Below are 23,778 nucleotides of genomic sequence, written 5' to 3' on the forward strand. Positions count from 1 at the left end.
ACAAGAAGTTCAGAAGGAACCTGGCACTGGACTGTGCATTCTCTCTCCTCCTCACTCCTCCTGAAACCCTTTCTTTCCACCTTCCTGGCCAAACATTCTCACCATTCTCCCTCGCCCAGCCTGGCGTCATGAATGAGGATAACTGTCAGAAGCTGTGCAATGGAACCTCTGGCCTGGCAGGACCTGCTAAGCCTGTGACAGAAGATTCTGAATGCCTCCAGCTCATACCAGGGAATGCATTCAAGACAGGGCTGGTTGGCAACCTTCAGTCTCGAAAGACCGTGGTATAAGCCTACAGCACCCGGTATTCCCAGGCAGTCTCCCATCCAAGTACTAACCAGGCCTGACCCTGCTTAGCTTCCGAGATCAGACGAGATCAGGCATGTGCAGGGTAACAGTTGGGACACAGAGCAAAGTTGTTCTGGGTGGCTCATGAATGCCAACAACTGGCCACAAGTGCTAGGGAAGGGCGGGAGGCAGTAGTGCAGCTACAGGAGGGGCAGTGCAGTAAGTAAGTGGCCCCCTCCCACTCACCATTCTAGGTAGCATTGACAATGCACAGGGGATGCTTACACAGCGCATTGCGGTACCTGCAGCCTCACTGACCCCCTGTGCTGCCCCCCTGTAGCTATGCTACTGGAGAAGCCACAGGGAGCACAGGAGGGAACATTTTCTCTCCCCTGGCCATGTTTCAGAACACGTTCTTCTTTCTTATTCGCAAATTTCTTGTTGCTTTCCTTATCTGGAGTTCTGTGTATTATAAAGTATTCCAAAATAGCCAAAACGGATCCTTTTTTCCCATTTAAACATGAACATCAATGTAACTAGAGCTGGATCTCGGCGCACTCAGGCATTAGAAATGTCTTTGAAATGTGCCCTCCTCCCTCCAGAAGTATTAACACTGAAACTTGAAATGGCAGTTCTGAAATCAAGAGACACAAGGGCAGAGGAGAGATGGTCTTCTTTACTAACGCTCAGAGGCAGCCAAGAAGAACGTGTTATTTTTGTCTCTTAGGGTCGAGCTGCTAGATGAAACAGCTAAGCTTGTAATGCCGCATCATTTATAGAGTCTCCTCTTCATGCTCATGATCTTTAGGGTCCTTCTCCCCTCCCACCCCCGCTCTTCGAAAGCATCAAGTATCATGACATCTACTAGGGATAGGGCATTTGGTGGCTGTGGCGGTGGCATAGCTGGAGGGGGGTTGGAGCACCCAGTCTGGCAGGGAGCCTCAGCGCGGCAGGCGAGCGGCCCCTCCCTTCTGAGCCATTCCCGGCGGGGGGCTCAGAAGGGAGGGGCCACTTGCCCACAACACTGAGGCTCCCTGCCAGACTGGGCGCTCCAACCCCCCTCCAGCTACGCCACCATTTGGTGGCAGTCTTAGGGTGTCAGTGTCTGGGTTGCGCTCCTGTTCAGGATCTTCTTCAGACCTCCATGTTAAAATAGCTAAATTCTCAGGTCTGTTCTCTTGGCCCTTTCTGTCACTGGCAGGTGTGGGAAAAATCTAGATGGTGGTTTTCATTTCATTGCAGCGGCTTCACCTTCTTGAGCTGGCCATGTGCAGGCAGGGTTGCCAGTGGCAACCATGCATGGGATTCTGGGAACTAACAGGGAAAGCTTGTAGCAGATTTCTTCCTAATAGTAAAAGCCATCAGCAACCCAGAGAAGCAGAGAGAGAGAGAGAGAGAGAGAGAGAGACTTTCAATATGGCAGACTCAATCTTAGGCTTTAGGAGGAAGGGTTTGCTCCAAACACATACATGAGCCACTTAGTTTCAATTGCAAAAGTCCACGCTGGGTAGTTGGGAACAAAAGGAACATGTTTATTTGGCAGGATGGGAGAAAGCGGAGACTCCCTGGTTGCAGGAAACAATTAGAGCCTACTATTGTGTCCAGGCCATGAGCAGAGACACAAAAGTCGTGGTGCAAGGCACCACACATGCAAGGCAGTTAAGTCTTAATACCCTGGAGCGTTCCTGAAGGACAATGCTGCTCCCACAGGGAACCTTAAATACCTGCAGCCTCTGACAATCCCTCCTGGGATGCTCCCTGCCTAAAAAGTGGAATCTCTAAAGGGGCAACCTTCTGGCACTTCTCTCAATTTAGCCCCACCTAGCCTGCTGCAGCACTGAAATGTAGGCTCTGGGGAGTGCCAAGTTCCTGACATGGGAGGGAAGAGTTCTTTGGGGGGTCTCACTGCCCAATCCTATGCATGTCTACTCAGAAGTAAGTCCCATTAGAGTCACTGGGGCTTACTCCCAGGAAAGTGTGGCTAGGATTGGGCTCTGAGAATGCTGTTTCAGGAGGCTCCCATTGTGAGGTTTATTCTGGCTTTGGCTTGGTGCTGGGACTGAGTATAATGCTGTCCCCAACTCCCCAAGGGCAGATTCATCAGAGGTCATGACAGCTCTCAGGCATGTCAAAATGTGTGATGCTTGGGTGCATTCAGTGCCTTGTGCTAAGCTCTCCCTTTAGGCACATGCACACAACCAGCTTGGCACGGGCTGAATCTACTAAAAGTCAGCACTGACTAGCCCCCCCCCTTTTTTTTAATTCCTTGTGAAGCAGCCACAGCCTGAAATGGTTGTGAGAATAGGCTCCCACAATTGAGCCAGCAATGTCTTGGCATCAAAACAGCTATGAAAGGATTTATAGGTTAAACTTGGGGATTCTAAATCAGTAAAATGCAGAAAGCCATCAGTGTCTTTTGTGCCAGCTGCTGAGCGTGCAGCTGCCCACACAACAGATGGCCCCGGGAGGGCAGAGTGACTGCTCGTGAAGCACGTACACTGTGTCTTTAAGGGGAGTGGGATGACATTTTATGTAACCGCATAGGCTGATTGGAGCTCTTCCGCTGCCCAAGTTGGCCATAAATGAGAAACAAAATCTGTAAGGCACCAATCTGTTGCTGTTTGGAAGATAAACGCCCACATGCATTAGGTTCAGATACTGCAAAATATTATGGGAGGGTGGTTACCCTGGCAACCGAATTTTTCAGAAGGACCTATGGCAAGCACATACTGTTGTCAGCACATGTCAGAGAGCTACCAGAAGCTACTGAGAGAGAGAGAGAGAGAGAGAGAGCTCAGAAGCTGCACTGAGAGAAGTGCTCAGCCCAAGACGGATACAACATAGTTAGGGCGAGACCATTATTGAACTGCTTTGTTTTAGCAGTAAAGTATGCAAGCATTCTGAGTTATCCTTTGATGGCTTACAGTCCAATCCTGAGCTGCCCAGTGTGCGGGACTGGTGCGGCACAAAAAATGGCTACTGCAGTATCTTGTGCACACCGGGCAGCCTGTGGTGGGTAAGGAAAGTAACCCCACAATGGGGCTACTCAATTTTGCGGTGGCTCTTGAGCTGGCACAGAATCAAGGAGCCCTGTGTCAGGCTGTGCAGCTTTATAAAGGGATTAGGATCCAGTGGAGTTGAGCTCTACCAGTCCTGCCCCTCCCGCCCCACTCCCTCCCCCGCCACGCCTTCTCCCCGCCCTCTCCCCGCCCTCCCCTCCCCTCCCCCCAACCTGGAGTGCCTCCCCTGCCTCTCCCCACATCCCCACTCATCTCTCCGCTGCCCAGTGGTTTGGGTGAGCCGCCAGGCGGCAGAACATGAGCCCAGCATCAGAGCTGGCCCAGCGTGGGCTCACATTGGGCTAGTTCCAGTGCTGGTTGGGCTAGTTCTAGCATGTTGGGCTAGTTCCAGTGCTGGGCCCGTAGTAAGGTGGGCCCATAGTGCCGGGCTCAGGATTGGGCCCTCAGGTTGCAATCCTAGATGCTTTCCTGGGAATAAATCCCACTGAACACAGTCAGACTTACTTCTGAGTCAATTACATGTATAGAACTTACACCTATAGACTTACACGTAAAGAATTGCACTGTTTGTTATCTTTATGTATAAGTTATCCTTTGGCCAACCTGGGTTGGCCCAATTAGAACGCATGTTACCTATTCAATATTTTCAGCTTCAGTGGTTAAACTAGCTGCTGGTTCATTTTGGAGCACAGTTCAGGCTGCTGGTCTTGACCTCTAAAGCCCTTTATAGCTTGGGACCAGGGTATATGAGAGACCACCTTCTTCCATACATTCTGACCCATCCCCTATGATCATCAGAATGTTTTGCATGTGCCACCCTTGATTCAATTCAAGACTATCAGTAATGGGTATCCTCATTGATCCTTATCTCCTGGTCACCATTCTGACTATCATTATGTCTTATTCAAATTCAGCTTTGGTCAGTTTAGGCTGCAATTCTAATCACACTCTCCTGAGAGTAAGCCCCATTGAACAAAATAGGACTTACTTCTGAGTAGACCTGGTTAGGATTGTGCCCTTAACCAGTTGTCCTTCAGTTGTCCTTATACTGGGTAAGAAAGAAGATGGTAAAAGCAGAACAGAATGGAGGGAGTTGAAACTTGTGGTGTTTTAATATTTGCTATATTTACAAATACACAGAGCACAAGCAGCATCAGGTACTGCTAACCCACATCAGATCACCAGAAAGAAGCTCAGTATCCCTGAGGTGCAGATGGGGCCATCTTGTCTATGCTATGTTGTGTATAGGGTTGCCATTCCTCCAGAATGATCTGGAATTTCCAAGAATCAACATCAGCATCCAGGTGACTACTGAAAGCAACCTTGGAAATTTTAACAGGGTCTCTAGGAATTCCCAGCATTACATTACATTCAAAAATCAAATCTCCAGGAATAGCTTCAGCCGGACACGGCAACTTCAGATGGGCATCTCATTCGGATGCAAGGGAGAGCTTGCCAGCTATTTCAGAACAATGAGCTTCCATCAGTTGGCTGTTCTGGGCTCTTAACCAACAAATTACCTTGTGAAGGAATGGTCAGGCAGCAACTGTAATGCAATCAATGGCACCATACTGCATGTCTCTACAGAATCCTGTCCAGAAGCACTCAACATTCTTAAGACGAACTAGGAGAAAGTAAAACTGTGGGAAGTGCAAGAAGAATGACACCCTAGTACAAATGAGAAGAACTAGCCAAGCAGTCTTATGAATGTTCATCAGATCCCACAGATGTTATCTCCAACGCCTCATTCTCAGTGGCATCAAAGGATGTCCAAGTGTCTATAGAATTAGCAGGATATCATTCCCCCTGCATCTGTAGATAAAGTTCATCAACCAAAGTTGCAAAATGAAGTCTTGTTTCATACTTAGGGTAAAAGCCAAATTGGCATGGCTTCCAAAATCTGATAAGTTCTTGCCAGGCCTGAAGAGACTTCAATTACTCAACAACCTTCTCCAGCAATAGTAAGCTGGAGAGAAAATTTCTATCAGCTGGAGAATCAGAAGCATTAAGTTTTGATTTTATTTTCAATGAGCTGAAGCTGAATGGCTGCTGATTGGGGGCCAATCACCTTCCCTCGATTACCCCAGTGAGTAAAGAACTCCGCTTCGTTCACCAGTCAACACAGACATGGCCATGTATGCATATTATAGGAAGCAGCTGGAGCTCCGTGGTAGATTGTCTGGCTTGCAGGCGGAAGGTTTCAGGTTCAACCACTGGAAATTGTATCTCAACTGGAAAAGACTCATGTCTGAGACCCTGGAATGCTGATGCCAATCAAATCTGATGCCAATCACACTGACCAAAGTGAACCAAGGTTCTGACTCCGTATAAGATGGATTGGTATGTTGAGCAAATGGCCACTCACATTTTATCGGCCTTTGGACGATACCAGCTGAAAAAAAATCCAAGTTAAGACTGAACCTCAAGCGTTTGCAACTCTCTTGTCTCTCTTGTCAAATGAAAATGAACAATTTTGCTTCTGAAGAAGGTGACACTCTCATTAAAGTGAGCATCTCTCTCCGCAGCAAAGACAGCCTGTGTTCACCAGGCTGCCCATCAAGCAGAACAGCCCCAACCATTGGGTTGCACCTGCAGCTGCAATGACAGTAAAAGACAAAGGGTTTTTTATTCCCCACTACAGAAAATGATTTATTTCTTTATTCTGTCATTCACTTTGATCCCACCTTTCACAAGTAGTCCCAAGGCAGCTAAGAGAGCTTAAAAATGTATTTTTTTTAAAATGGCAGTAAAATTGGATTTGAATTTGTTAATGAAAAACACACACATCACTGAATGCTTCAGGAGCAGCTCAAGAGTGCAGCAATTATCTGTGCTGCAGCAATCAGCTGTCTGGAGGTCAATGAGGAAGTCACTTTCTCACAGCAGCAATCATGGGATTGAAACGGAATACGCGCAGAAGCCTGGGTTCCTTCAAGGATACTTTCAATGCTCAGCAATTTAAACGTTAAAACCTCCGGTCAGACATTAAGGCCCCAATCCTGGGGTCACCTTGAGCTGCCGGAACTCGCATCCCAGCAGGTCAGGGCATATTCTGGTGGCATGAAAGCCGGGATGCGGTTGTTTGCTGCCGGGCCACTGCTACAGATGGGGAGCAGTGCAGCATGCATGATCCAGGAGGCTCTGCTGGTCCTGGTAAGTTCTTGGAGGAGGTGGGCAGTGGGTGGGAAGGGGGAGTAATGAGGCATGTTAGGAACTGGGGACATGTCAGGGGAGGGAGGGGGTGGATCCTGTAACACTTGCATGCACTGGATCCTATCCCCCATTTTTCTGCCCTTCCATACCCCCTGGGTCTCCTTGGACTTCTGCCTGCTATGTATGCCATCTATGCATGGCGTGCCTGCATGTACAGCATGGAGGGTGAAAGAACTGGTCTGTAAGAGTCCTCATGTTGTCAAGAAGTACCTGAATGTCTGCCTTACTTGCGAGTGACTTTCAGCTGAGCTGGTTACTCTCAGCTGCAGATTTCATATCTTCCAAGGTCAACTGATATTATTGAAACCCAACAGGACATACAGGTTTGGGAGGAGACTGCAGGCAAATTATGGGACAAGCGTGGGCCCTCTTGAAGGGCTTCTCAGGTTACTAAGCTCCTCCTGGAACCAGCACCCAACTGCTTGGGATGAAAACAAAGGAGAACATTTCTGTCACCCAGCAACGGTCAGTCAGTCAGATTGATTTGATCCAGGGCCTCGGAGAGGAATTTTATCAGGGGGTACAAAGTTTCTTTTGGGCCCCTTTGCAAAGGGGGAGGGGTGAAACAGAGTGGGGGAGGGTGGTGACAGCCCAGCAGAATAGGGGCAGGGAGGGGCAAAGCAGGGTGGGGGGAGGGTAGAGACAGCTGGAAAAGTCTTTGGAGCCCAGGTCTACCCACCCATGTGGCATCGGTAGTGTCCCCAGCATCCTCAGTCATGGTAGTGTCTCCAGCACCCTGTACGGGCAACAGGTCTGAGTAGATAGGAAAATGTCAGATCCCAGAAAATTTCTGGGCCCCCTCCTTCAACTCCTGGGCCCCCCTTTTGATCCTGGGCCTGGGTACAAATTACCCCCTCTCTCCTAGGCCCTGATTTGATCTCTTGATTTGCCTCCCTATACCTATCCTCCGTTGCGGTGATCTCCCCCTGGCTGCTATGCTTTACAAGTGCAGGAAATTTCAGCACCTCGAAATCCACCTCACTCTGGCCATGGGGCGAGAACAGCTGATTGCCAAGCGCATGATTCATATGCTGCCATTTGCTGTAATGCTATATGACCCAGCAGTTGTCAGCAGGGAGAGAGAGGAGGGGAGGGAATACGGTGACAGGAAAGGCTGACGGCTCCTTTGCCGTTAACTCTGGAATGGGAAATGTGTTTGTGTGTTTTTTTTATTTTGATAATTTTTATCTTGCCTCTCCCAGCCAACAGTTGGCATAAGGAGCTGACCAGAATAGAAGAGATATGGAAAGAAAAGTACATCGTCGAGTGGCAGATAAAATTAACTTACTACCGAAACAGCAGGAAAAAGAAATTAGAAACAGAGTTTCACCAGTTAAAAAAAAATGGTTAGTCGTTCAGAATTTTAAAAAGGAGTCAAACGCTATTTAAAATCGGCAGAAGAATGACCCTGTTGTAACCCCCTGAGCAAGGGCAGCTCCACAAATGGAGCCTTTGGGAGCTTGTACTGGGAGCTTACTTTTGTGCTTGGTGGACACTTGAGGCAGTGAGGGTTCACAGCTGCCACAGCTTCCCACCGCTGCTTGGCAAGCCAGTCCTCAACAGGGGTGCTTACTGGTGATGCTTCTCAGGGGATTGTACGGGGCAGCAGAAGCAGCAGATGCAAGTCTCCATCTTCACTGTCACTTTAACTTGAGAAGTGGGGAAGGAGGGTTGTCCCCCCATTGCCAATGCCCAATTAGCTTTCCTGGCTGGTCAATATGCCAAATAATGGTGTCTGAGTGGGAAGCAAACTAGGGAGTGGATGGGTAAGAGTCCTCCTTCATCTATAACAGGGGCGTCCAAACTCTTTGGCAGGAGGGCCACATCATCTCTCTGACACTATGTCAGGGGCCAGGAAAAAAAAAAAGAATTAATTTACATTTCAAATTTGAATAAATTTACATAAATGAATATATTAGAGATGGAGCTTTTACGAATGAGTAAATGTCTTGCAATAGCTCAAGGCCTATAAAAGGCCTTGCACAAAGCAAGACCGGCCTTTCCTTCACTGCCACTGCTGCATCACACACGTGAAACAGCAAGCAGGGGAGGGAGCCCTTGGCTTGCAGGTCATGCAAGAGGTCGAACAGTCAACCTCACGCTGAGAGCAGTTGCGTCAGGCCAGCAGCAAGTATCTGGAGGGCCAGAGGCTCACTGGAGACTTGGGGCTCCCCGCGGGCTGGATTGGGAGTCCCTGAGGGCCGCAAGAGGCCCCTGTGCCGGTATTTGGGCACTCCTGATCTACAAGACAGATGCCTAGTCCCCTGGCACCATGGAGGAGTAGCTGGTGCATGGATGTACTTTCCAAAGCAAGTAAGAGTGTCATAAGGGGCTTCTGCAGAGCTTTTGTCCCAAGGCCTCCTTCCTAAGCTGCAAGGAAGCATAGGTGTGCAGCTGTAATAAAAGCTGCAGAGCACACAGATGAAAGCTGTCCCAGGCCATGAGGGACTTTAAAGGCTAAAGTCAGCATGTGGAACTGAGCCAAGAAGCTAGTGGTAGGCGGTGTGACCGATGGAGCATAAGTGTCACGTGATCCATATGCCTTGCCCACACTGTTGCACCCTTGCCACCACATTCTGCACTAACTGCAGTTTCCAAATTTTCTTCCAAGGCAGTCCCAGGTAGAGACCATTGTCATAGTCCAGCCTGGATATGACAAAAGCAGGAGCACACGGCCTCATATTTATTTATTTTATTCATTTTTTTTATCCTACTTTTCTTCCAGTTGGGCAACCAAAGTGGCCTACAAAAGCATATAAAATATATACAATGTACATCAAAACAATTCACAACAAAACATAACTAAGAACAACTAAAAACAACTCATACTAATTAAAACATAACTAACATACAACTCAAAAACAACCACCATAATAAAAGAGTAAAAAAGCAAAGCATACAACAGGCAAAAGCAGCAATAAAAACATGCCATAAACCACCGCAGAACATTTCAGCACTAAAATGACTATAATAAAGTCAAACTACAAATGTAAGTTGTTTTATTTCTCATTACTTTGTTTCATAACTCTGGGAGGTGAAAGTGTACACCTCCTTCAAAGATTCAAAACTCATAGCAACCGTGTGAGTTTTGCAACCATAGCATTCAAAACCCATGTGGAAGATCTGGAACTCATAGATTCAAAAAGTGCAAAAGGAATGCAGCTTATTCCCTGAGAAAAATGGCAGGACATGAAATCTGCTGTCATAAAGACCCCTTAGGATTGGAACTCCCAACAAGCCGTTCCCCCCGATCCTTGGAAGTCCAGCTTTGCACTAAGATTGACAGCAGGTGCTGCTCTTGCATTTGCTTAACTGGTTAAGAGGCACTTTTTCAAGTGGGTGCTCCTCTTTTATTTAGCAGGGGGAGAGTAACTGGCCCATCTCACCCCAGCAGTGTCTTTTCTAGTGGCTGTCTGCTGGTGTTGCATCTTTTTAGATTGTGAGCCCTTTTGGGACAGGGAGCCATTAGATATTTCATTTTCTCTGTAAACCGCTTTGTGAACTTTTTGTTGAAAAGCGGTATATAAATACTGTTGTTGTTGTTGTTTTTCATACATAGGCGATCCAAAATATTTCCAAAGTGAAAATCAGGTATCTTAGCATGCCAATTCTGCTTCAAACCCAACAAGAACATGTAAGGAAACCTGCAAAGGCAGACAAATGGTGATCTTTGCATTACCTAAAATTGCCAAGAAAAGGCAAGAGCTGAGAGGGGACATTCTTCCAGTCCTGCGACAATTGTTTTTGTCCATCACTGTTAACAGCTCTGTTTTGAAAAGCCATGTGAAACATAAATGAGGGAATGATAACAGAGGCCTACAAAAATCAAACAAAAAAACCCTTTTTTTTGGTGCCAGCCTCTGCTCTTCTCTCTCTCCAATGTTCAAGCACTCCCCTCTACATTTCCTTTCTCGGACTCCGTTTTCCAATCCAGGAAGCCATGTAATCAACAAAGGAGAAAGAGGAGCAATAGAGGCAAGTAGGTGGACAGTGGAGGGCATCTCCATCAATCTGCTGCCTGAGGCAAGTGCCTCAGTTGTCCTCATGGATAGGCTGGCCCTGATTTAAGCCTTTCAGTGCTCAATATGGAACAAAACGTTTTTGGCACACTCACTATTTCTAGATAACGGATGTTAAAATACGTAGCTTGGTCAGAATAGTTGGGGGATTCCAGTCTGGTCCCTTTGGTCCCAAGGAAACAGGGAGGCCATTTTAGGATACCATCTGGAAGTCGTGGATCCTTGAGCAGAAGTCTATTTAGTTTTAGAATGGTGGATTCAATGAACATCTGCCACAAATAAATCATGACCTCACTGGAACATGGTGAGATGCTCCACCAGCCTTTTGCTCCAGGGTAACAACTACATCTGCAGGCACCCCATGAAAACTCTCTCCTGAAATGAACTGGGATTACACATGAATGGAGATTTCCCTCCAAGCAAAAGGTCAAGTGAACAGCATCACAGCATGCATCTTAGGCAATCGATTGTGCCAAAATGACCAAATGCCACCGTTTTGTCTTTGTCACCGGGAGAGATAATAAATTAGGCATGTTACTTATTTCGACATGTCAAAGGCATAGGAAGTGTAGTGGACCCAGCCTGTTCCTGCAAACTATTATAATCAAAGCTGACCTTCTGTTCCTTTTGTAAATAATACAGGGTTGATTTACTTGTGTTTCTAGTTTTAGCCAGAGTGGGTTGTGAATTTGTGCTTGTTGTTGCTCTGGGTATTTTTCTTTCTTTTTCATTTGGTTTCAGCAACTGTAAACCAGAATTCATCTCACAACAAACCTTGTGAACTTTGGACTCTTAGAAGCAAGTTTAATTTATACAAGTGTAATGGCTCAAATTCTTCTCTGGTGGCCCGATGTTCCCTCGTCTGCATCACCCCACAACAAATGTATAGTGTTGCTCATTCACTCACTCACTCCTCACTCACTCACTCACTCATGCGTCCAGCTTCATAACCTCTGACATGAGTTTTGTTAGGAAAACAGGATGCAGACAGAACACTATGAAGTGAATATTGGTGAGGCACCAAAAGCAGCATGAGACAGACCTAGGAAGTGCCAGTAACAAGGCACTTATGTGGGGATCCTTATATATGACTGAAGCCAGTTTTGGTTACCCTTGCTTAACCCGGATTAGCAAATGGAGTAGAGAGTAAGGGCCCAATCCTATCCAACTTTCCAGCACCAGTGTAGCCGCAATGCAGCCCTGAGCTAAGGGAACAAATGTTCCCATACCTTGAGGCGGCCTCTGTGACTGCCTCCCTACTGCAGGATGCAGGGCTTGCCCCATTGGCACAGCTGCACCGGCACTGGAAATATGGATGGGATTTGGCCCCAAGTCACGTAATGGTGATGGATGTAGTACTTGAAGCTGATTTCATGCTTCCCTCTGTTTTCGTTTTGATTGTTTCAACTGTATTTTATGCTGTTTTTATGTTGGTTTAGAGCAGCAATTCTCAAAATTCCTACCCTCAGAAAATGTTTTCAACCCTGAAGAATCCCCATATATCTTCTGTGGAAGGTTTGCCTGTTACAAAGGATTCTGGGTGTGTTCTAGGGTGTTTATATTGCATGCCATCCAGCCTTGCTATAACCTCTCAAGAACTGAGAGTGCACCTTAGAACCTGCTCAACACACTCTTGCAACTTCAGTTGAAGGGAAGAGGGGTCAATGTGCTCAAGCTGTCTTTGAAGGAAGCTTTACCTTGTCCACCGTTACTGATCTTATCATTGAGGAATCCCTGGTAAGTGTCCAAGGGTCTCAGAATTTCTTGGAATACAGTTTGAAAAATCCTCACTTAGATGTTTTAAGGCTTTCATAAACTATCTTTTGTAGTGGAGACAGAATGTCTGTTCCGCTGCCTAAGATCACAGCATCTGAAACCTTCATAAGGAACAGCAGGTGGTGCCAAAGCGCACTTCTCACCAGCATCTAGACTTTTGCTCAGCTTTCCTGAAGGCTCAAAGACTCCTCTCTATAAGTGAAAGATGCCTCATCAGTGACAGTCCTTTAAAGGGCTTTTAGCCCAATCCTGTACATGTCTACTCCGAAATAAGTCCCATCCTCTTCAGTGCAGATCTGTGGTTCCCAAACTGATGAGTTGTGACCCACCAGGGGAACCAGAAGTAGGGCATTCCCCCTTAAGGGAAGTGGTCCTGCTCCTATGGCAGCATCAGTGCCACGGGGATCATGGTGCTACTACTTCCACAGGGCTTTTTACTTACCTGGGAGGCAGCGCTGGCCTCCTGAAGGGTCCTGGAGGCCCACAATCCCCTTGATCTTTTTTGCAACTGCTGTTAGATCTCCAATCTACAGCTACTTCCTGTTTTCCCGCAAAAACTGGAAGTAGCTTTAGATTGGACATAAAGGTTGTTTATGCCTTTATCCAAGTGCAATACCTGCTGGGGCAATGGGCAATAGATACAACTGCCCATAGCGTCTCTCATTCAATCGAGTGCCAGGAGCAAAGGCAGTATGGCAGAACGATAAGCACTGTTAGCGCTGGGGAAGCCTTTACCAGCGCACAGCGGTCTCCACTTTGGAGACTTCTGGTTTATTGGATTTAGACCCCACTTATATTCTTGCTTAGAGCAGCTTACGATAAAGTCGTCACAGCGATTGTTAAGTAAATATTTATTTTTAAGCTATTTCAGAGTTGGGGATTTGCATGTAACAAGAACCTCCCTTGATAGTACTTCACGTGTTTGGCTTATAAGCTAAATTCTTCCACTGGAAGGTAGGAAGGTGTGCTCAAATACAAAACATTGTTTCATTAGCAGAAAGAATTCTGAACTGTAGAGTAGCCACAAAGAACACTGTTATACGAGTAGTAATACATATGCCGCACATGGATCATGCAATCAGAAAGTCATGGTTTGTTTATATTACAGATTGCAGTGGGGTATGGGAACAGAGGTCAGTCTCTAAGGTATGATAAAGCCCAAGGTGACATTCTTGCCTAAACAACATATGCATTTCATTCTGACCCAAGTGAAACATAATGCACAGTGTGCTCTCCTTGGTACCTATATCAGCGATTTTCAACCCATGTACCATGGCACATTGATGCGCTGTGGGAATTTTAAGCGCATTGTTGAAAATTGCTGAGAAACTCTTCCAGGTTCTGTTTCTAGGGCAACTGTCTGTAGTAATGAATTGTCTGTCTGCTCTACCAGTGTGGAGAAACAGGGATGGACAAGAAACTGAGCCACAGAACTCAGACAAGTCTCCCAGAAATGACATCACAAGAGGCAAAGACCATAGAGAAGATCGTAGAGGACAGTGCACCATGAAAAGAAAAATATTGAAGATGGTTGGCCTTTATATTTAAGGAATTCAAAGAGTCTTGAACTTCAGAATGCACCTTCAGCTTCATGTCTACCCTTAGCAGGATTCCATAGTCTTCATGAGCGTAACATGGGAAAACATTTATAAAGTTAAGAAGAACTCTCTTTCCACTAACTCATGAAAAGAAGGGGGAAAGAACTGGCCAAAGCTCCCAAAGATTTTCAAATCTCCTTTGCAGAATTCATTAGTTCTCACAACGAGTCCTTTTGGTTAATTTGGCCACTGATAAAATATACCAGACGTCACCGCATGGATCCTCTTTGAATTCTGAACTCAGCAGGAAATCTTTGCTCATAGAACAAGCACGCAGTTCAAAGGCTAATTTCTTCCATTGAAAAAATTATGTACAAATTTCTTAAAGGACTGGATTTTGTTGTTGTTGTTAAATAAATGTTAACAAACCAAAGATAAAATAGTTGTTTCCTATCATTGTTCTTTTGGCAGGACTTGTGACAGCTTTAGAGAGCACTATAAATTCCAGAGATGTTAGTTACAAACAATAATGTACTAAATGGAAAAAAAAGACTGAGGGCACAAGCCTGACCCGCACTTGAGCCGACACAGTCTCTTGTGCCAGCCTGCCAATGTTGCAGAAGTGCCATAAAGCACTTTTGCGCCACTGTTCTGGGAGATAGGCTTGCGCATGGATGTGTGCTGGCCTCTTCACGCCGCCACAGGCCACGGGGAGAGGGTGAGTTGTGTCAGCTGAGCTTGGACAACGCAGGGGTCTGGGAGGCATGGGGAGGGCAGGGAGGAGGTGGTAGGGAGGCATTTTGGGGTGGGGGAGGGCAGGCGGCAAGCATTCCTGGGCTGCTTGGATTTGCATCACCTTGTCAGGTGGCACAGATCTGAGTAGACCCATTGGGACTGCTGCATTGTGACATGGGGTAAGGGGAAACATTTCCTCTTGCCCGCGGCTGGCCTGCAGTCAGTCCCCAACTTGTGCTGGATACAGCGCAGGTCCACTGGCCTGCCTGTTTCCAGCGCAAGTTAGGATTGGGCTGTAATAGTCCAATCCTAACTGGTGCCAGAGCAGCAGAGGCACTTGGCCCATGCCGTATCCATCACTGGGAAGCAGCAGGCTTGAGGTCTTCTCAAGTTAAGGGGGTATTCATCCCCTTATCCCAGGTAAAGCCCCAGCCTGTGCAGTGAGGCTACTTGGATCTATGCCAGTGAAATTGCTGGTGCAAGTCTGAGATGCTTCATGTTGGGTTTTCAAGCCTGGGAGGGGGAATAGGATACAGTGTGCACTTCTGCTGCCAATTCCACACACCCCCCCCAATCCACCCCAGGGTTTGATATGATCAGGCCAGAATGGTGCTAAATATCTGTACAGTCATAGATGCAGTTGTTCATAATCCATGACTCTTCTCAAGTAGTAGTCTCAAATGTCCTTCTTACTCCTGAATCCTTGTTGGCCATAGACACAGGAATTTCTTAGCTCCCATCCCTGTGTGCCTGTTTGCTAAGACCGTACATGAGAACTAGTATTTGTATTGAGATCCCTAATGTTTTCCTGCATGTGAGGCTACAGTATTTAGGTATGTTTGAACAGACAAATGAGAAAATACTAGGAACTGCCTTCCTCCTGTACTGCACCATCCCAGCCAGTTGCCCTCTTGTACCTATTTCTGCCATTTTTATAGCTACAATGTGCCAACGACCTTGGAGATCACAAGGTCAGGACAATCTCCAAGGGAGCATGATTGGTGTATAAATAAGGAGATGACGGCACAAAGAGGAATATGTCTCCCAGTTTGGGTCAATGGTGGCAGGACTTGCCCTTATTTATTTTTAGTTATATTCCATATTGTCAAAGGCTCAGCACTGATTTCAGTATGAAAGACACAGAGAGAAAGGGAGAAAATTCTTCCAGTTGAAACCGGTCTCTTGTGACTTCTGTTCTTCTTAGCCATTGCTTGTGTTTACTGAAGGATGGTGATGGGCAATGAACAACTGTGTGATCTTTCTCCAAGGTTGATACAAGATGTTTGCTTTAATCCCAAGGAATTCAAACACGGGACAACTCTGGAGCCTTGGAGCACAACGTTTTGCCCATTCTCATTCTGGCAGGAAAAGCAAAGAGCAAAGCATTTCAAACACTGCCTATAGAAGGGCAGCCAAAACCTTTTTGTTGCTCAGAAACCAGTCTTTGCTGTGAACTGCCTGGAAGTTCATTGAGTACTCTGGGATGCAGCAAAAGAATGTCTCTGCCAAACATCTTGTTAGTTTTTCAAACGACTATGTTCTTTAAGGATGCAACAAGCAACACACTGATTGAGGGCAAGACCTACCCTGGCATTGTAAGACTTTGTATTTTTAGACACCCTTTATTAGGACCACCATCTGTGAAGTTCAAGACGCCTGGCATAGCAGGATTAACCATTATGCTCATTATGCTCTAGCATCAGGTTCTGGCCAGATTAAGGCTCTTGCCTTGTATAGCCATCTCGATCACAGAGGCTGGATGACTGACATGATTATCACACTCAGGACTCTCCTGGCATGACGTTTAATGTTTACAGACGCCAGAAGGATAACCAGATTTCAGCTGTGATATCAGACTGTGGTTAGATATCACCAGCAACATTTCTTTCTATGGATTTAGGATGGAAGGGGTATCTGGAGACTGGATACCTAACAGGAATCAAACTGATTCCAAAGTGGTTTTCCAAGAATATGGTTTATCTCACTTCTGTATTAAGCCCAAAGTAATGTGTTTTGAAATGCTCAAGGAATGTATGGGTGCTAATGCTTCTGAACAGCCCAGTGGGGGAAAAATAAAGGGACTGTTAAACCAAAAAAAGATTTATTTAAGAAAACAGAATGTCATTTAAACATATAAGAGCATGCGCGGAGGTAGGGTTAGAGGCCTCCAATCAGTAGTCTCTGACACCTTAGCTCCTGGGAAAGTTTGTAGGGAGTGGGACATATTGATCTGAGGCCTGCTGTTACCCAGTACCCTCCGTGTCAAGAAGGGAGATGGCAATCAATTCGCCTTCAAGGAATATTCTACCCTAGGGGCACTGCTTGCCCTGTATATGAACTCTCCAGGAGTTAACTCGCCAGTCTGAGCACATGGTTGCAGACTTCCTTACCTTAGACACATGACTATTGGCCCATCTTTGATCATGTCTTCCCCTTCTGGTCCTTTTTGATCCTTGCCTGCCTGCCTGGGAAACTGGCCCCCAGCTGCAGCTTGTCTCAGCCAAGGCAGTGACGGACCTCCCCAAACCTGCTCTGCGGGGCAAAGGTCCACAATGGTGCCCCTGCAAGATGTTGCCCCCGTGCAAATTGCCCCCCCCAACTACCTGAAGCTTATGGAACCTCGTGCAACACCAGGCTGCATCAGGGAAGCTTCCTGAGGCTTTCCCAACACTTTAAACTGTGCTTCTGGAATAAACGGAAGTACAGTTTCTGATCCCGTCAGGAGCCTCAGAGAAGATTCTGTGGGGTCCTAAAGGTGTGTGAGGCTCCGCGCCCAGGGCATTTGCCCCGTCAAATGAATGGAAGGTCTGCCACTGAGCCAAGGCCTGACACAGAGAGAGAAAGAAAGGTAGAAAATTATATTCCAAGAGATGTATAGCACCTTAAATTTTACTGCCTGTGCTTCTAAGGCAACTCTACACATTCAGAAAGAACAAAGCGTTCCTCCTGGAACTGTGTTCTACTTGGAAATACAGGTGAGGAATAACAGAGTTGAAGACTTCCCCACCTCAAAAGCTTTGTGGGTTTCCTGGAGGCATCTGACTGACCACTGTTGGAAACAAGATGATGGATGTGGTCTGAGCTGATGTAGTGTAGCGGTGAAGAGACCGAGCTGAACTCAGGACGTTGCTGAATGAACTCCCATAAACTCCCTAGATGCCCTTAGGTAAGCCAGTCTCTCTCAGCAGCAATATGGGAATAATACTACTTAAGGCTGCAATCCCATGCACACTTTCCTGGGAGTAAGCCCAAATTAACAGAACGGGGCTGACTTCTGAGTAGACATGCATTGGATTGTGCTATTTCTTGCATTACTGGGTTGTTGGTGAGTATTACATCAAGACGTTTCACACAGAGTACTCTGCATGCTCTGAATAAACTCCATTATTATTTACCAGTAGGATGGGTCTTTTGTTCTTGCATAAATTCTAAAGCAGGGGTATCAAACATAAGGCCTGTGGGCCAGATACGGCCCACAGAAACTCTTTATCTGACAGTGCTGTGCCCACTGAGGCCCTCAGAGGAAGAGACAGATGGACACCTCAGAAGGTGATGAACAGCACAGGAGAAGGGGCAGACCAAGAGGGGTGAGAGAGAAAGATACTGCTGAGGGGCTGGGAGAGCCAAGTATAACTTGGTATTTATATACTGCCTTTCTGGTCATCGGATTACTCCTCTGAATTTATTCAAGGCGGTTTACAGAGGCAGGCGTTTCTAAATCCCTCAAGGGGATTTTTACAATCATAGAGGTTCTCTCTTTCAAGAACCAACAACATTTCAGAATGGATCTTCCTGGTTTGGTCTCACTTCTGGCCTCCAGTTCTCCCAGGCAGGCTGACAAGCAGCTCCATCTCTTACAGGGAGGGCAGCCAAGGCACTTCTTGCTCACACCAAGAGCAGGTGGAATCACTCAGCTGGGCTTGTCAGCCGCTTCAAGGTCTCGCCATTCTCAGCCGTTCAGGGAGGTGCCGGTGTGCTCGAACTGGCGACCTTCTGATGTTTATCTTCGGGCTAACGGAGGCTCTACCCTCTAGACCAGACCTCCTGCCCATGTCACACATGTCACCCTTCCAGCAGCACCACTTCTGCTGAAACGTCACTTCACAGAGCACCTCTCAGCATCCAAGCTGCAAAGTGATGCCTGGGCAGAAGTGGAGGTGCTGAAAGGGCAGCTCACATGATAATTGAGCTCTCCCAGCATGATTACTGGACGCTCCCATATCTTGAAAATATGATCAAGATTTGCCTATGTTCTCTTCTGTCATTTGCAGCTAATGAGTTCCTGTGTGAGAACAGAGAGCTTATTTCTGGCCATCACTTGCTTAACGACACCACTTCATGATTAATGATGTCACTTCTGGCCCTCAGCAGGCACTGTGAATACTCTTCTGCCTGCAATATGAAATGAGTTTGACACCCTGTTCTAAAGGCTCTAAAACGGAACCTAAATGTCCAGGGTTGCAAAAATCCATAATGTTTCCTTGAACAATTTCATGGCCTTTGTCTTCAGTGATGTAACCTTGAAGCTGATTGAGATGTTACATTCACCACTGGTATCAGTGAATTTATTGCCCAACCTCTGACTGTGTCTTGTGATTTTTTAAAAATAGTCTTATGATGAGGCATGAGGTCTAACTCATGATTTGAGAAAGCCTGGTTTGAAGCACAGGAATACATATTTGTCTATTTCTAGGTAGCAGTCAAAGCGAGCCGAGAATCCATGGCATGTGTGCAAATGAACTTTTTGAGGGCCTTCTTGGGTTGAACCTGCTCCAGCGCACTGCTTCCATCACTAGCCAGTAGGAGGCTGCTTCACGTCCATGCATAATGGCCCTTGCTATCCTCTGGAGCTTGTACCCAGCATCAGAGGTACACTGATTGTTCTGCTTAGAAATGAGGATAAAGAATTTAAATGAGGGAGCCAAGTTGTCATGACTTCCAAGGGGGTGAAAACTACAGGAGGAGGAAGAGAGGGGACTCCTGCAGTGTCTCCCACATCAGACCATACAATTCCAAAGTGCTCTCCGGAGGAGGAATAATGGAAATTAGGCCCTGGGACTTGATGAATGCACATTTCAGAAGCAGAGAGCAGCTATGGTTGTGAACACTGTAATAGTAAGTAATGTACATTTCATAACATTGGTTCATCATCAGGACTAGGTTAGATAGGAATCTTGAAAGATTTTGACATTTTTATCAGAGAGAGAGAGAGAGAGAGAGAGAGAGAGAGAGAGAGCGCGCAGACCATCTGCCTATTTATAGACAAATGCCTAGAGAGAGGCACACTGTAAATCAGTTTAGGCCTTGTGGATGACAGGAACTCTATAAAATGTCAGTCCTTTTTATTTACTATCTGCCACTACCAGCTGCACATAGACATCTAAGTCAAGAGGCGAGCCCACCTCAGTGGTGGAATCACAGAGAGATGTGATGCTATAAATATGATGGCACATTTTCACATTTGTCATTACTGATACAGAACAGTTGTCAAGATGTAGGAATGCTTGCTTGGGTAACTTCCCAGTGACATAACCCGTCCCTATTACAGTTCTAGTGTAATAGTTGCTAACACAGTCACATATATCTCCATACTCTGTTGGAACTAAGCCTAAGTCCATGCAAATGAAATAATAAATCACACAGTCTTCTCCAGTTTACTAACTCCATTTCGTGTACTTTATCTTGATTTTAGATTGTGAGCGCCTTGATGCAAACACCATGCATAAAGATGACACTATAATTATAAAAATGAATTGGCAGCCACAGCCACAGCATATGGGTCAGGGCCAAGAGCACAAATGGCTCACAGCCCCCAGGCATGAGCTAACAGAGCAACCATCCTCCACCAGAGCAGGTCAGTTGGCAGGGAGTGTTCTGGGGGAGGATTGGAGTGGGGAGCAGAATCAGCCAGTGCATGTCAAGGGCAGACTGGGGGTAGATATCAGTGGCTGCAGCTCCCTCAATATCCTATGCCCCTGGCCTGGTCTTGACATGCCACCTTGGACCCACTTGGATTCATTCCAGCCAAAGAGCTGGCTCAAGTAGGCTCATTGGGGACTATGGCATGGCAGAGTAGATTTTCCTTACTTCTCCATTGCTGCCTGGTCTCTGGCTAGCCTATAGCGTGCAGCAGAGGCTGTGCCAGTGCTTCTGCACGCTATGGGTCAGCCCAGGATAGAAGTGGGCAGTAAATTTCTCGCTCTTTTTCCAACAGTGGCCCACCAGCACGAGACGTAGGCTCTACCCTTCTCCAGCCATTGTGCCCCAGCATTTGGTATTTAGAAGCTTACTTCCCTTGAACTTGGAGGCATCACACAGCCACCATGACTAGTAACCATTGATAGATTTGTCCTCAATGAATTGGTCTAATCCCCTTTTAAAACCATCTAAGCTGATGGTAACAACCACTGTTAATTCCGTAAATTAATTATGCACTGTGTGAAGAAGTACGTCCTTTGTCCATCCTAAATCTCCTGTCAGTCGGTTTTGTTGTGTTATGAAAGGAGAAAAAACTTCTGTCTCTATCCAGTTTCTTTAATAAAAATTGCATTCTTTCAGACAAGTATGAAAATATGCAGTGCTCATATAAGCAATAAATACAACTGAAAGGCATTGCACACATCTACTTTACTCAGACAGCTGGCCATTAACTTATTTGCTTCACAGATCACAAAACCTAAACCCAAAATAACTAGGAAGCCAGTGTGTGTATCATATTTGTGCTGTTAAAATGTGAATCAGATGAGAGAACAGATTTCTAAATTCCCTAATCTCAATTCAGACCATAACTCTGACATTACATACAGAGATTCCTGCCCCCAACACACACACACACACACACACACAGCTGCTTAAGGGACATAGTAAAGCCATTTCCAGCCCTTACTCAAGAATGAGAGGTGAGAAGAGACCATATTACCAATATGTCTGTCTACTTCTTTCATACCACGCATGATTTGATAAGCCTCAGTCATGTCCCCCAATGGTTCTGTTTCCCTCTTCCGTTACACAGTTGATCTGAACATTATAAAACATAGCAGGGAAGATGCTTGATATTGACATTCACCATCACTAGGAAAGCTGCAGAAGGACCCTGCCAGAAAAAAGCCATTTTCTTTAATACATTTGTATCCCCTCCTTCCAAGGAATTCAGAGTGGCAGAAATGGTTGTCTATACTGCCCCACTCCTTCCCTTTTATCTTCACAACCATGATGAAAGATGGTGGCACTCAATGAACCCCATGCCTAAATGGAGATCTGAATTCCGGTCTTCTTGAGCCCTGTTCAGCACAGCCTCACCACTATGACATGACACAGCTGTAGCAGTTACCTACTATACACATGCATTTTATGTTGGAGTGACCTATATGATCAAGAACTAGCTACTAGACTGTTTCGAAGTTGTAGTCCAATGGACCTTGTTATACAGAAGATAGGTCAGAGCTCTTTCAGTACAAAGCTGATACACTCGACCTGGGATTTGCTCCGGATAGATAGTGTTTGCAAGGCATAACTAAACTACCTTCTGTTGCTTCCAGTGAGACTTACAGCACAAGCTTATGCATGTTTACTCAGAAGTAAGTCCCATAGTGTTCAGTTGTTCAGGGACATGTTCACTCTCCCAGGAAAGTGTGTCTAGGATCTCAGCCCAAGTTGCTCAGCATTGTCACAGTACAATTCTACAGAGTTTTGTCTCAGTTGGAGTCAAGTCAGGTCACTGTCACAGATCTAATGACAGCCGTTGATGCTTACTCTGCTGGTGTCAGGAGAGAGGAAAGGTCTACCCACATGAGTTCCCTTCAGAACCAGGGTAAGGCAGAATGAGGAGTCTCATTTGAATCTGTCCCCCGAGGCTGTTAAAATCTACCACTAATTCCTCAGCATAGACAACATTAAATTCTTTCTCAACAACATTCCAAATTTCCTAACTAAGTTTCCAAGACCAACTGTGATGTTAGCATTCTTCCCTTTGATCCAAAATTAGGTCTCTTATTAACCTCTTTGATCTTCATATATTTCATCCACTCTCTTTGAGGAAGCCTATTTTTTCTCCAGCATATCTTTCAATAGCTAACTCCAAATATTGTTTAACCCTGTTTAATCCTGTTTTAAGACATGACAGGGGAACAAATACACTTCAGGACGGTTTTTCTCACAGAGAGAAAACTAGGAGGTGAAGAGATGAATCCAAAAGGGCTTTGGTGTTGTTGAGGACCAACGCCTCATGAGGAACCGACTGCCTACCCCCCCAAATGACAGCCATCCTATTGATGCTTTGTACGGTTGCTGCCTGTTTTCTTGCAATGGTACTATTTGTGTCCTGGTTAAATGCGTCCTGACCATTGGCGTCCCTGGACATTCACGTCTTGGTTTTTTTTTCACTGTGTCATTTGCATCCCACTATAACTGAGCAGCAAACAACAATCAGAATTGGACAACAGACCTCATGCTTTATATCTTAAGGGCCCAATCCTATCCAACTTTCCAGCACCGGTGCAGCCACAATGCAGCCTGAAAGTAAGGGGGAAAAAATCTCCTTACCTTGAGGAGGCCTCTGTGACTGCAGCTCACATCCCACTGACACCACTGCACCATCCCTAGAAAGTTGGATAGGATTGGGCCCTAAATCTCTTATCCCAGCCCTAACCCTACCTTTGCATTTAAAAATAAAAAGTAGAACTAATAAATATACATATATTGGGACACAAATGTCCAACACCAGGATGCATTTGACTGGAAAACGGTTGACCATGACATAATGCTCCTGTCTCTGACTGCAATCTTAGATGTATTTACCTGAGAGGATGTCCTACTGAATTGAATGGCACTTCTGAGTAGACATGCATAGGCTTAGGCCAGTGGTTTCCAAACTTTTTAGCATCGGGACCCACCTAAAAAAAGTTTCCCTTTTACCAGCCACTCAAGTTTCTGTGGCTACAATGGTGATTACGTAGCACTGGTCCCCCACCCCTGCAGCAGTTTGTTTAACCCCTGATGCACATAATCTAATCTACATTGTCGGTTTCCCAACCAACCAAAAATTGGGTTGTGACCCAGTGGTGGGCCATGGACCCACAGTTTGGGAACCGCTGTCTTAGGCTGTACGTGTGCAGTCACTGAAAAGCGAGAGAAGGGGCAGCAGCCAATGCTCTCGTTGCCCTTTTCATCTGGTCAATGGGGTGCATTGGA

At 46.1% G+C, this 23,778-nt stretch overlaps 1 pseudogene; it reads right to left on the reverse strand.

The window, feature by feature from the left end:
* Positions 1-289: 289 nt before the first annotated feature.
* Positions 290-411, reverse strand: LOC136642385 (5S ribosomal RNA; annotated as a pseudogene).
* Positions 412-23,778: the final 23,367 nt, after the last annotated feature.

The sequence above is a fragment of the Tiliqua scincoides genome, chromosome 2 (assembly GCF_035046505.1).
Source record: "Tiliqua scincoides isolate rTilSci1 chromosome 2, rTilSci1.hap2, whole genome shotgun sequence".
Taxonomy (NCBI): Eukaryota; Metazoa; Chordata; class Lepidosauria; order Squamata; family Scincidae; genus Tiliqua; species Tiliqua scincoides.